Consider the following 13413-nt stretch of genomic DNA (forward strand, 5'->3'; position numbering starts at 1 on the left):
CACACAAAAATATAATTCTCCTGGTGAAATTTTGCTGCCTTTTGCTTTCTGATAACAGCTCACAAAATGCATCTTTTCCTTTCTGAGATACAAATCTTCCAAGTAAACCAATCTTGTCAAACATGTGACTTTCCTTGAAATGTAAAATGTGCTGGTTTTACTTACCTTTATTTTATCTGAAAGTGAAATGTGTATATCTATTAGGATTGAATAAAGTGCTAGAATTCATGAAAACCAATGGATTCTGAATTCAAGTAGTTTGTTCTATTTTATAATATTTAGGGATAGCTGTTTTGGGGTGTTGGGATCAGTTTCTTATGAAAACAAGAGCCATTTGTGAAATGTAGATCTAGATCTGGAATGGAATTTTAAAATATCCCTACATTTGGGGATTTTTGATATTATATTTTTGACTCATCTTTAGTGTTCGACTTTTTATTCTATCTGAAAAAAAATTACATTCCCCTCTCCCTACAACAACAACTTCTTCGTTTTCCTTTCTTCTGAATTGTAATTTTATTGACTTGTTTAAATTGGTTTACAGAGATGCACAATAATGCATTTGCAAAAAACTCCTTTGCATTATTGAGAAACAAACTGTATTCATAATGTATATTTACCAAGGACAGTTGATTGTACTCCATTTTCATCTGAACTGGACACTTCAACATTTGCCAGTGTAGGCAGTCCTGATTTTTATAGTTGCCTGACTTTTCCATTTTTGGCTGAGCTTTTAAATTATCTTTGTGCACTAAATAAGGGCATTTGGAAATGGACCTAGGCAATATACTCTTATGAGTGCTCTGCTTAATGTTGCATCTAACTACTTCTTGACATCACTTTTGCAATATTAAATAGAAGCATTTGAAAAAATGAAATAATTATCTTAATAAAATGTTTAAACAGTCTGTGCTGTAGAAAGTATTATGACTACTTTTTCAGATCATATCCACTACATTTTGTCAAAGCAATTTTACTGACTGCTCCAAGGTATATGATAAGGTAAGACACGTATGTATGTTTGAGTTATAACAGGCAGTTACCAGATAATTAAGTAGCTGAAAACGATTGATCAGATGGGCATGACATGCTCAATATCACAATGTTTACTAGAATAATCCTATCATTAATACATTGTAGTTCCTTGCAAAATTATTTGGTCAGGTCCTACAACTACATTTTTGTATAATCTTAATGTTCAAAAGCATCCTGGTTTCTTTTATTTAAGTGTGGGAGCTATTTTGTTTTAATTTCGTTCAAATTCACTTTTGAAGTAGACCATAAAAATGCATCTTAGATATATTTGCCACTACCCAATCTGGCTTATAAAAACGTAAAGATGCTAACAATATGATAGAACTAAATTGTAGCTATAAGTGATTTACAGTGAAATCCTGGCCCCAATAGCAAAACTCCCATTTGACTTCAATGGAGTCAGGATTTCATCCTTAGTTTGCAAGAGCAGATTGCTGGATATCTACAAGACTATTATTTAAAAACTGCAGATTAGTATTGTACCATGAAAGTACCAAGACGTACCATGAAATTTTCCATTGTGATGGATTTCTGTTGCTTACTTGTTTATAAAAGATTGTATTACATCAGGTAATATTGTGCCATATCAACTTGAACCCATGAAGAATGATACTCAAGACATTTGACAGAAAAGATGGAATAGAGACCATACTTCACCTTCTTGACTCTATCTTGCCAACAATTGCCATCTGGTATCTTTTTATTTTATCATCATTTTAATTTTTCTTGCCAATAATTTGAACTGAGTTATTGGAAAAATATAGAGCATCAACAATGTGCTTGAGATGCCAGATGTATGCCTGACTTTCAAGATGTATTTTCGTGCAATGTGTGTTTATGTGGGATGGGTGAGGAGAAGTTTTCTTATGTTATACTTACAGCCATTTATCTTTTGCTTTTTCATAAATATATTTGTTTTTTTTCCTAACTGTGAATGTTTCTGTCTATGAAATAGGAGATTACTCTCTAGCAGACTATTTTTTCCCCTCGGTACTTGATCCAACAATGAAGTTGTATGTTTGTATGTGTTATCACTGTGGGATCAGGAAGAAGGTTAATTTATCTGCAGAAGAAATGGAACACAAAAATGTGTTTAATAATTAGCAGTAATGGGAAAGGTCAGCAGAACAAAAGCTTCATTACTCTTTCTTGTCTGAAAAGTTCCAGTGGCATGAATGTCTTTCCTTTCAAAAAACAGCTATATTAAGCCTTGGGATTTTTTTTAAAGTCTTTATTAATTTTTTTCTGGGCTCAAATCCAGAAAGAACAATGGGTCAAATTCTGCTTTCAGTGACACTGAAGTGACACACCATTGGAATTATTCTGCATTCACAAAGGTAGAGCCAGGGCCATAAGTTAACTCTAAAATTCCATGATCTACCCCTAAATAGTCTCATCAGAAGATGATTTCTTAGGGCTGATTACAGTTACAGCTGATGTCAGACAGGAGTAACTCCATAATGGAGTTACAGCAGTCTAAAACCAGTGGTAAGCAAGAGGAGACACATGCTCATTGATTTTCCAGTGCTTTCTCTCAAATCAATTAAACCCCAATTAGGGAGCAAACATCAGAAAATATATCATTTTACATAATACTAGATTTCCCACACACACACACTGTATATCCATCTCTAGTGCCCTATGAACCTCAAAAGTAAGTACTATATTCTGTTTCCTTTCCTATTAGACCTTTAACTATGATAATTATTTTCAATAGTTGCAGTGGACTGCAGCTGCCAGATCACATTTTTACTTATCTGCTCCAAATGACAATTTATTTTCTAATTAACTTCATACACCCGTGAAATTATTCCTTTTTCTAACTTCTAGACTTTACAGCTTGTAAATTGTAGCCTTTATTTTAAATTGCATTGGTTGATAGTTTTTTTTTACTTCACAGTGAGTTTAGCTTCCACACCACCACAGGTTTTCAGATTAATAGAGTGAAAGCTATCCTTTATAATTCTCAGAGTGAGAGACTCTAAGGAGCACATGAAGAATGAATACAGTGACCACAAACACAGTTGCAAGTAAACAGTCTTGTTTGTATTATAATGTATAATTATACATTACACTCACATAAACATCTGCACAACCTGAGAGAGCCCAAGCAATAGTCAATGCCGTAGTCATATTCACATCCCCAAATATGTTACAGAGTCTGGTGGATCTCTCAAAACGTGGACATCAAGAAAGGGGTGGTTCCTACTGGGGTCTTCCCACTTTTACCCAACTAGGGAACCTCTTTTATACTGTTGTTCTGACCACACATAAACCTGCTCCATATGCATGAGTGTTCCAACCTCTTTTTCCTTATCTGTACTTCCACACCCTATAAATTGTGGGGTGCCCCACTTTCCATAGGTTGTTCTGTTAGTTCCTGTTTTCCTTATTAGCATCTGATTAACCTTCATGTCAACCTGTTTCCAGGGTAACCTGAGGGTCAGAACAAAACTTTCCCTGGTGTTTCAATCAGGTGCCTTGTGATCTATTTTTCCATAACATCACCTACAGACACATTTTTTACAGTAATCATGTGGTTTTATTGGCAAAGGATCAGTCTTTGATCACCCACTTGCATCAAGTCTCCTTAAGCCTGTGGCCTAGTGTTGGTAAACTGAAATCCTACAGGCCTTAGCTTGTAGCCCATGCATTACTGCCTTACATTACTTACATTCCTAATACACACTCATCACACCTAAATACCTGTCAATCCTATACTTCTATAATCCTACAAGATATATTTATTTATCATACATTTATCATATAAGTGTGGGGAGGAGGGGAGATTGTTTGGCTTGTTGGAGGAGGGAGTTCGTTGCTTTAAGGTGGGGAAGAGAGAGGCACCACAGCTGCTGCTGCAAACTCAGAGTGGGTCAGAGTGAGGTTTTTTCATCTACCCCACATTGTGTTCTGGGTAGAAGTGGAGGGACTTTGTTACGGTGAGTAGGGAAGGGAGTTAGGCTATTATGTTGCAACACATTATGTAAGTGTGGGGCAGATGTTTAGTGCAAGTACTCCATAGGAAAGGGCTAAATGGCTTGGAAGGAGGTGTTTGTTAAAGGAGCAGGGGTGGGGGAGATTCAGGGTGCCTATGACTGGCAGGGCAAGGATCCATCATCCCCATCACCCCCACCTCCTTTATAGCCCACCTTAACTCTCATTGAGGGAGGATAGTAAGGTCTGAGCAATGAGATGGCTGGACCAGGATGGAAAAAGGGGTGGGGGACTGGCAGAAGCTCCCAAATAGAGATTGAAATGACTTGGAGTTACCTGCACTATACACTTTTATCTGCCAGGTAGTTCCAGACATTGAATAATAAAGTTGTGGCCTGATTAAACTATATCTAGAGTCTTCTGTTCTTTGGGTATAGCCAAACAATGATCACTGTTATGTTAAAGTCAATGAAAATATGCTGATTTACACAAGCCCCAAATCTGGCCCTTTGTTTTGTCACCTCCTATGGAAAAAGAAAAATGGCAACTCCGCTGAGTGCCATTCTTCAGTCCTGAAATGTAGGAGGGTGTTTGGGGATCAATCAGCTAAATAAGAAAGAAATGATTAGATCCATTTTTCAGCTTCACCACCCATTGCAAGTGTTTGTCCCAAAAAGAGACCATACAATTTTCCTGGGGCAACTTTCCCTTTCATGACCAAGTTGTTATGGGTTTTTTTTAAAACCATCCATGGAGACCCTATTGTCATTGCTAAAATGCTGGTGAGCAGAGATTACGGTGCCTCTTGCAGATGGTGCCAGAAAACCAGTACTTTGGCAAGTACAGATCCCTTCTTCTTCCTCCTCATAAGGAACCATGGAGTAGTTTATGATAAATGTCTGGATTGGCAAGGAGACTTTTTATGATGTTTACCACAGGAAACAATCTCAGAGACAGTATGAACAAAGGAAGAAAGAAAGATTAATTTTGCACTCAACTGTTATAATAGGAATACCCTAAACTCTTAAATCATGTGTAAATCACAGTTCAGAGAATTTTCTCTATCCTGTTAAATGTATTCACAAGACTTCATCTCTGCAGGTTGGACTGTAACACACCTGATATTTTGTGTGTTTTATTAAACATAATTTTCCAAGATATGTTTAGTGTGTATTCTTCCTCCAGCCACTTCAGAATCCTATGAGGTAATTGTGCTGATTACAATGTTGAAGAGTCCCTTGTACCTAGGCCATTTATGACCTATTTAATATTTTTGCAGAGCTCTGTTAAATAAACTAAATGGATTTTGCCTGTGTTAAGAGTAACATTGAGCATAAACTAAATGGAAATTAGCTGGGTGGACTTGTAGCTAGAAACCTGACTCTGTGTTTATCTTGCCATTATTACAGTGGAAGCTGCTTAAAGATAGACTTATCAAATACAACCTGTGTCTACCCCCCCACCTCCCATTTGATGCTCCTTTTAAAAAAATGAGTCAATCATTTTCCCCTCACTTGTTTCAGAGTGGAACCAGGAAATGCAGAGGTGCATGATAAATAAAAAACAACAAAAGATTAAATGCATTTCCCTTAAGCCTCAAATTACAGTGTGGATAGAGGGGCATTTCAATTTTTGTATTTTCATCCTGAACTGGTTCATCTGTTGCTCTATTTAATTTCTCTGGTCTGGTACTGAAAAGCCTCTTCTGTCTTTTTCTGACTTTTGGAATTCATATTTTCAAAATCCAAGAGGGTTTCAAGGAGAAGGAGGATAGGTTATAGGGATAGTTACAAATTTTATGTCAAAATTATGTTTGGTAGAAAATTAGATTTTCAGTTGAATGAAATATTTCACAAAAGTGTCTGCTTTCCTTGGAAAATGTAAACCTTGTCAAAACCTGTTCAGCTGAAAATTGAACAATTTTTTTCCATTTTAATCAGAATTTTCAGTAGAAGAAAAAACTGTTTTCCTATCAGCTCTGATTGGTTGCCCTATTATGCTGGGTATTGCAAACAACCATACTCTGATATAGAGGACTCTGTAAATATTTACAGTATGTTCATTTACATGCTTTCAGTTGGTTGACAGAAATGAAACCCAACAAATTCCTTTTCTTGTTACTTTATTTGTCATACAAACATCATGTCAGTCTGTGTTCATACACAGTTCTCTTTTGTGATGGATTCTGTTGCATCAAGTAAGTGCATGCCATTTTGTATCAATTTAAAGTCCAGCCTGACATAAGACAGCCCATGCAGCCAGCCTGCATATTTGTGGGGAGTATTTTTTTGCGAATCCTCTACCCAATCCATACTGTCCAGGATTATTTTACAAGTAGCTTTTTTTCTCTCTCCGTAGGCATCTATGACACATGAGTAGCTCAGAACAGCAGAGACCATGGTACCATATACCTCATTAAGGTATCTCTTCTCACTCTCACTGCAAACATGACAGTCATAGGAGACCATTATATATCCAACATAGATAATTGGTACAAGGTTCTAAGCCACCTTGATTTTGTACAGACTTGGAGCTTGTCAACACACTGTCAGTGCATTGCAGTAGAGCTCTTATTAGTTAAATATACTTGACAGCACCTCAGAAATTGTATGTTTTAAGTCTGAAAAGCTTAAAGAGTGTGACATGTTAAGGTTATCACTTTCTTTTCCTGAATAATTACTGTCAGTGTTAATAAACACATTTCTTTTACAGTCAGTCTGTTGAGTGATATGAATAAGTTAAGAACCTGTATTTTATTTATTTATTTTAATTTTAAGGTCCTTGTCATTTTAGAGAATTTATAAAGTTATAATCAGCAGGTGATATTATAATTATAGGCCTATACTCTTTTGCACATTTAATTATCTCTCTGCTCTTACGTTTCCAGAGTACATGTTAAAACAGAAAGATCTAATGTAAAAGGAAAGGGAGCTGCAAGGACCAACATTAAAAGTCTCTAACTTTTACAATTTTACAGGATTTGGAAGCTTTTTGTATGCCTTAAACTCAAGTTTCAGGATTATTTACTTTTTGGAAACAATCGGGTTGCTATAGTAATTTGCCCAGTCAATGGCTTTAGGGTGGGACAGAAGGGACAACTATTTTCCTGGTACCAGATTCTGATACCCTTATTTTGTGAAGTCCCATTGATTTCAGTGACTCTGCTGGAAAAGGAACTCACTGTAAGTTCAGAATCTGGTCAGTAGAACAACCTTCTTAATAAGCTTCCCAGTATTAAAATCATTTAAAGAATCAGCTAAAGTTTTCCAGGCTGTTGTTGAGGGCATATGGGTGGTGGGGGGGGAGTCCTTTAAAGTGCCATGTGGAAAGGTATAATATTGATTCAAACAATTAGAACAGCTATAATGCTGGAAGTCCTCTATAATAGCTTATTCTCCACCTTTTCCGGGCAGTGTCATTACCACGGGGGAAGGTGCAGGCTGTCCTTTAAGATGTTTCCATCCAGCTGCCCTCTACAGCTAATAGAGGACCAGTGACTTTGGCAGACAGGTGATAGAAGGCTAGAAGGAATTAATTATGTCATTTTTATGTGATGATTTAGGGATTCAGGTCAACATTTTCAAAAGAGACTAGTGATTTTGGGTATCTCAGTTTTGGGTGGCCAACTGGAGACACTTTAAATGATGTTTCTGATGTTCAGAAAATGCTGAGCACCCACCCTCTGAAAATCAGGCCCCTTAATGGAGTCTCCAATTAGGCAACCAAAAATTGAGGCACCATAATATCACTAGACACTATTAAATGTTGACTTTGGAGGAAGGAACTGCCTAGTGGGAAAAACGTGCTGCCAATAGTTGGAGAAGGGAAACTTTTGTGTGTTTTTACAAAGGGAGAGGTCAGACTGCTGAAAAAGAGGACTGTGCTTGTGAAGGGAGGTGATTAAATGACTGGTTGAGAGTGGAGGGTTATCTTGTGGAGTGGGGGGGGCGGGACTGTAAGACTGAAGAAAGTGAAGGGCTGGTAACATTTTCTTAAAATGTTGCTGAAGGGAAGGTGGATTATTTCTATATACCCCTCTTGACCTTTGATGAATGGCCATGGTCTGTCTGTCTGTCTGTCCTTCTAGGCATCCAGAGACAAGGTGAGGGCTGTGGGTGTACAGTGGTGGCATATGCCACATAGGTGAAACATCACTCAAAACTGGGAACTGCTAGGTAGGGTAAAAGAACTGGATAATTTGTAGAGGTTAGAGCTGTACCGGGGATGAAGGACTCACTGGGATTAGAAAGGGCATTAGGAAGGTGAATTATTTCCTCTGGTATAAGAGAGCAGAGGATTTTATGGCTGTCTTGTTTTGTTTAAAGATTTTAATAGTAGAGTACATGGTCATTTGAGCCTTCCCTGGAGAGCCCTATTCCCCTGCCAATCACTATCATATATGCCACTCTGATAGTCACTTTATGGTGCCCAAGAGAATGGAGCAAGGGTGCTGACAGGTGAGATTATGGAGGTTCAGATGCATGAGGGAATCCATAATAGAGGCTGCTTGGATCCTTGTAGCGGGGTGGTCACCCCGCTCTGGCCCTGAAGAGGTTAAAGCAGCCCTGGAGAGGGCTGCAGTTGGGGAAAAGCTAGGCTGATTGGGAGAAGCAGCCACAGGGGCCACCTCCCAATCAGGCCACAGCTGGCCCTATAAGAGAGTTGAGGGCCAAAAGATGGAGGAGTCTCACTCTAGCCCTGAAGTGGGAAGGGCTAGCTGCCTGAGAGAGAGGTACCTTAAGTGGAGCAGTACTGGGGAAGGGCAAAGGGAGCTAGGGAGCTCCAGCCTGGTAAACCCCCAGGCTGCAGGCCTTGGTAAAGGCCCAGAAAGGTACTGGGGCTGCAGAGGGGCAACCCAAGGATAGGCAGAGACAGCTGATCCTAACCCCTTGCCAATGATAAGTGGCCATTACACTGCAGTCTGCCCCAGTGAGTGGGGGTTAGATGATGACTGGCAGTAGCCACTAAGGTAAGGTGGGTTTAGAGGGTTGGGGGTTCCTCTGGGAGGGGTGACCCAGAGTGAGGAGGTACTGCTGGGGCAGAACCCCAAGGTAAAGGGCACCAGGGTCCAGGAGGGACATGGGGCCAGCGGCAAGCAAGACACCAGCCTGCAGAGGGTGCTCTGGAGAGCTAATTCCTGAGACGACCAGCAGGAGGCGCTGCACTGGCGAGTCTCACCTTGCTACAGTCCTTCACTTTCTACTGTAGTGGTGGATAGGAGAGGACTAGGTTGAAAGAGACTAGATAAGATGTAGAACAGGTATGTTTTCAATATTCTCCTGGTCTTAATTTAGGGCTCCAGGATATAATTTTATAATTATATCTACCCTATGTTTTCAAACTGCTTAATGCAAGGCTAATTACATTATAATAATTCACAATATCTTAGATGGATTAAGTTCAATTATTCAGATGATTATGGATAAATCCCTCTATTTTACATGTGTTACCACAATCTAGATGGATGATACTACAAAACCATTGTTAGCCCAGATATTTTCTGCTAGGTACTCAGTTCACCTCAAAACTGGAAAAGATCAAGAAGGAGGAAGTATGAATGCATGTAACCTGAAAAACATAATTCCATTTCAAAACTGGATTTGTTTTTCTGTCCACTTTAGATGGCTATTTATTTGAGTTTCACAAATGGAGTCCATTACACCTTTGCTTAAAGACTGCTTTCAAATCCAACTCTGTTACAGTTGTAGCTCAAAGTGCTGTTTTTTCAATCTTTAACTTTTTATTATTTGTCTGCCTAGAGACTGCCTCTTTCTACATGTTTAGGCTTGAAAGTTATGAATTGGATGCCCTACCTAACAAGCTCACCGGTATCCATATCTGGGGTCTAAGATAACGCATTCTCAGTGGGAAACCTGCTCTTCTGGAATTTGTTTTCCTATAGACACAGATGGGTTCAGGAGCATGAATTTGTTAATCTTCAGAACATTCTACCAGGTATAATTATTCACTTAGGATTTTTCTGAAGAAGTTGATGGAGTAAAGTTGCATTCATGACCTCTAGGCTTGAGAACTGTAATACAATGTGCCTATGAATCAAACCACGAAGCCTTAAATAAAAAAGCTCTTGGTTTATAATGCAACAGATTGCTTTCAAAGCAACAGACTACTAAGAACACATTGTCCAGTGCTCTGCTCTCTTCACTGGCTTCCTATGGGATATAGAGGTCAATTGCAGGGTTTTAGTTCTCCTCTTCAAAACCTTATATAGGACTGGCCCAGGTTACTTGAATGAAAACAGATCTATATCATCACAGGCTCCACTGGATCAATAGAACTGTCAACCTCAAAAGTAAAACTTGTGTGTTCAGGAGACAGCTTTCTCAGCAACTAGTCCATGACGTTAAAACTGCCAGAAGAGACTGGAATAACCAGGAACCTCAAAAGCTTCACATTAAAACTGAAAACCCACTCCTTTGATGTAGCCTCAATAACTGCCTAATGTCACATTTAAAAACACAAATATACCTACAAAAGGAAATAAAAATAGAAAAAAAGTTAGATCTTCTTGAGTTCATTCTAATAAAAAAAAGTGTGAGGTACTCAGATATGGTGATGAGCAGGGTTTAAGAACTTACTTTGATATGGAGAGTGGGTTTAGTTTTCAGACATCTGCTAGCAGTTTGGAAACTTCTTTAATACCACGGCTTTTTTTAAATAACCATTGTGTTTTAAATGTTGTACAATCACCATAATTTATAATAGAAGCCTTTCTATTGAGAAATAAGAGCTCTTAACTATACTGTTGAGCACTTACTCATGTTGAGTAGTCCCACTGAAATACTGTGACTACTTGGTTGGTTGTATAAGGATTGCAGAATTCAAACCTAAATAACTATACAGGTTACAAAGCACAAACTCTAAATTTAAGGACATAATTATTACCAAAAAAATCATTCTAAGGGTGACACATGAAACAAAACAAATGTATTCAATTAAAACCACCATTGAAATGAGGACCCTTTAAAACATTTATATTGCACACAACACAGAATCTAATATTTGCTGTATTTACACAGTAAAAGCTGGAATAGTAAATTTTGATCTATTGGTCAGAAATGCCTCCACTATCACAGAGAGAGAGAATATTGAGAGTGGAATTTGTTGCTTGTAGATAGCAAAATTCATGGGGAAGTGCACATATTAAATATTTCAGAGCAGGCTAAATATTTCTTTTTCCAACACAGAGAAGCTTGTTCATGGCACATTTGACTTTGAAGATGGCCAAATTAAGTGCCATCACTAGCCTCCTGAGGGGATCTTTCCATAGAACTGGCTGTATTCATGAAAAGCTTAAAATCCAGAGACCATAACACAAATCTAGTAAAAAGAATTTAACCAATTCATTGCTCTGCAGACATACATGATCCTAAGGCTTCTTGACCAAGTAATTTGAATATCTTGAGAAGCAGCTGGCTATGCATTCCAACAACTAGATGATTCATTTCTCTGATAATTTACTTAATATAATGAGTAATGGGAACTGAAATAAGCTTCATACCATCCAGTGTTTGGTAACTGTTTAAGTGTTGGCTTTTACATTTGTGTGAAGGAGGGTGAAATTGCACTGCTGGGGCAGTACCCCCTTGTGGCCGTTCAGAGCACAACTCACCCAGCTGTGGGTCTCCACTGAGACATTTGCTTCACATCTTATAACAATAGCAAAATCCAGAGTCCATGCTAAAGGTCTGACAGCTGACAAATCATTAAAACCATTAATGTTCAATCTGAGTCATCAACAGACCATAACATTGGAGTGATAAATCAGAGTTCATTTCAAATCCTTTTTTTAAATTATCCACACAGTCCATTTAGTGTGTTTTCTACAACAGAATCAGAGTATGCACTGAGTTTCTTTTCTGGATTTACTGGGGTGTTTTTTTGGTGTTTTTTTTTATGATGTCGTCTTACATGGAATTTTTTCATTTACTTCTTCCATCTTCTCTTTTACTCCTTTTTTTAAAACACCTTCCATGCTTTTTTCTTATATTATTTCATATTACTGATATCGTACAGGAATGATATAAGGGGTGAAATCCTTTCTCTACAGATGTCAGTCAATGGCAAAACTCCCACTGATTTCAATGGGACCAGGATTTCATCCAAGGTTACTAAGGTTCTGATCCTGCACTAGTGGTGTCAGTAGTACACACATATGCAATTACTAAGGGCTAGACTGTGATGCTTGTATTCACACTGGTGAACAGTTACTCACTCAAGTAGTTCTATTCACTCCAGTGGAACTACTCAGGAGAGTGACTGTTCCGTAATGTGAATTATGGCTTCACAATCTGGCCCTAAGAAGGGAAGATTAAAGTAGGTCTAATAAAGCAATCTTATTTACAATAATAGTTTAAGGAAAGAGTCAACGATTGTGACTAGTGAGTGACATTGACAGTACAGATTAGAAGAACTGGCATGGGAGAGCAAACTCACAATAATGTATACCTCACTGGGCTATTTCCAGGATTAAGTCATTCACATTAGTAAAGTGGATAGAGATCCCACTATCACAGAAATATAAACTACGGTTTGGGGATGCAACTGTGACATTTTGCTCCATATTCTTTATGAAAATGTGCTTATGATATGAATATGACATAAGGAGATGTACTTTATGCAAGATGGGTCTTGTAAAGTATTATTGGAATGGTTGCAATTTACTGAATGTGATTATCCTATTTGTATGCCTATATCATTTCTTGTGGCACCTTAGAGACTAACAAATTTATTAGAGCATAAGCTTTCGTGAGCTACAGCTCACTTCATCGGATGCATTTAAATGCATCCGATGAAGTGAGCTGTAGCTCACGAAAGCTTATGCTCTAATAAATTTGTTAGTCTCTAAGGTGCCACAAGTACTCCTTTTCTTTTTGCGAATACAGACTAACACGGCTGCTACTCTGAAATGTATCATTTCTGTATCTGAAGTTAGGAATATTGACTATGTACCAGTATTTCAACTATGCTACTTTGGGTGACGCCCACTGCTAACACTTCAGGTACAACAATGCAAAAGCCAGACAGGGCGGATGGCCCATCAGCGAGGACAATGGACTGTGAAAAGGCTTGGCCTTCCTGTGGATGCTCCATACTGCCACTGACTCATGAATGCAGTGATGCTACAGAGTCAGGTGGTCTTGTCACATGATACTAAAAACATACCTGGGAAGACTTCTAACTTTCCACTGGAAGGAGGAGGGTCAAAAGGATTCCCGCCTTATGTAAATCCTATTTAAGGGTGGGGAGGAAGGCAAACAGGACTCCTCCTCTCCATGGCCTGTCTGCCCAAGAAGAAAGACTGATAAAGCCACTTGAAGGGTAGGCAAGGGTGGAGTCTAGACTGAGACAGGGGTCCAGTCTGAAAAGAAATATAACTGGAACTCTAAATCACAAACTTTGCAACCTGCCTAAAATAACATT

The 13413-nt window shown here is 38.4% G+C and overlaps 1 pseudogene; it reads left to right on the plus strand.

Moving 5' to 3' along the window:
* The first annotated feature begins 894 nt into the window (after positions 1 to 894).
* LOC119850625 lies at positions 895 to 4992 on the plus strand (annotated as a pseudogene).
* The last annotated feature ends 8421 nt before the right edge of the window (positions 4993 to 13413 follow it).

Source organism: Dermochelys coriacea, chromosome 2, assembly GCF_009764565.3.
Source record: "Dermochelys coriacea isolate rDerCor1 chromosome 2, rDerCor1.pri.v4, whole genome shotgun sequence".
Taxonomy (NCBI): domain Eukaryota; kingdom Metazoa; phylum Chordata; order Testudines; family Dermochelyidae; genus Dermochelys; species Dermochelys coriacea.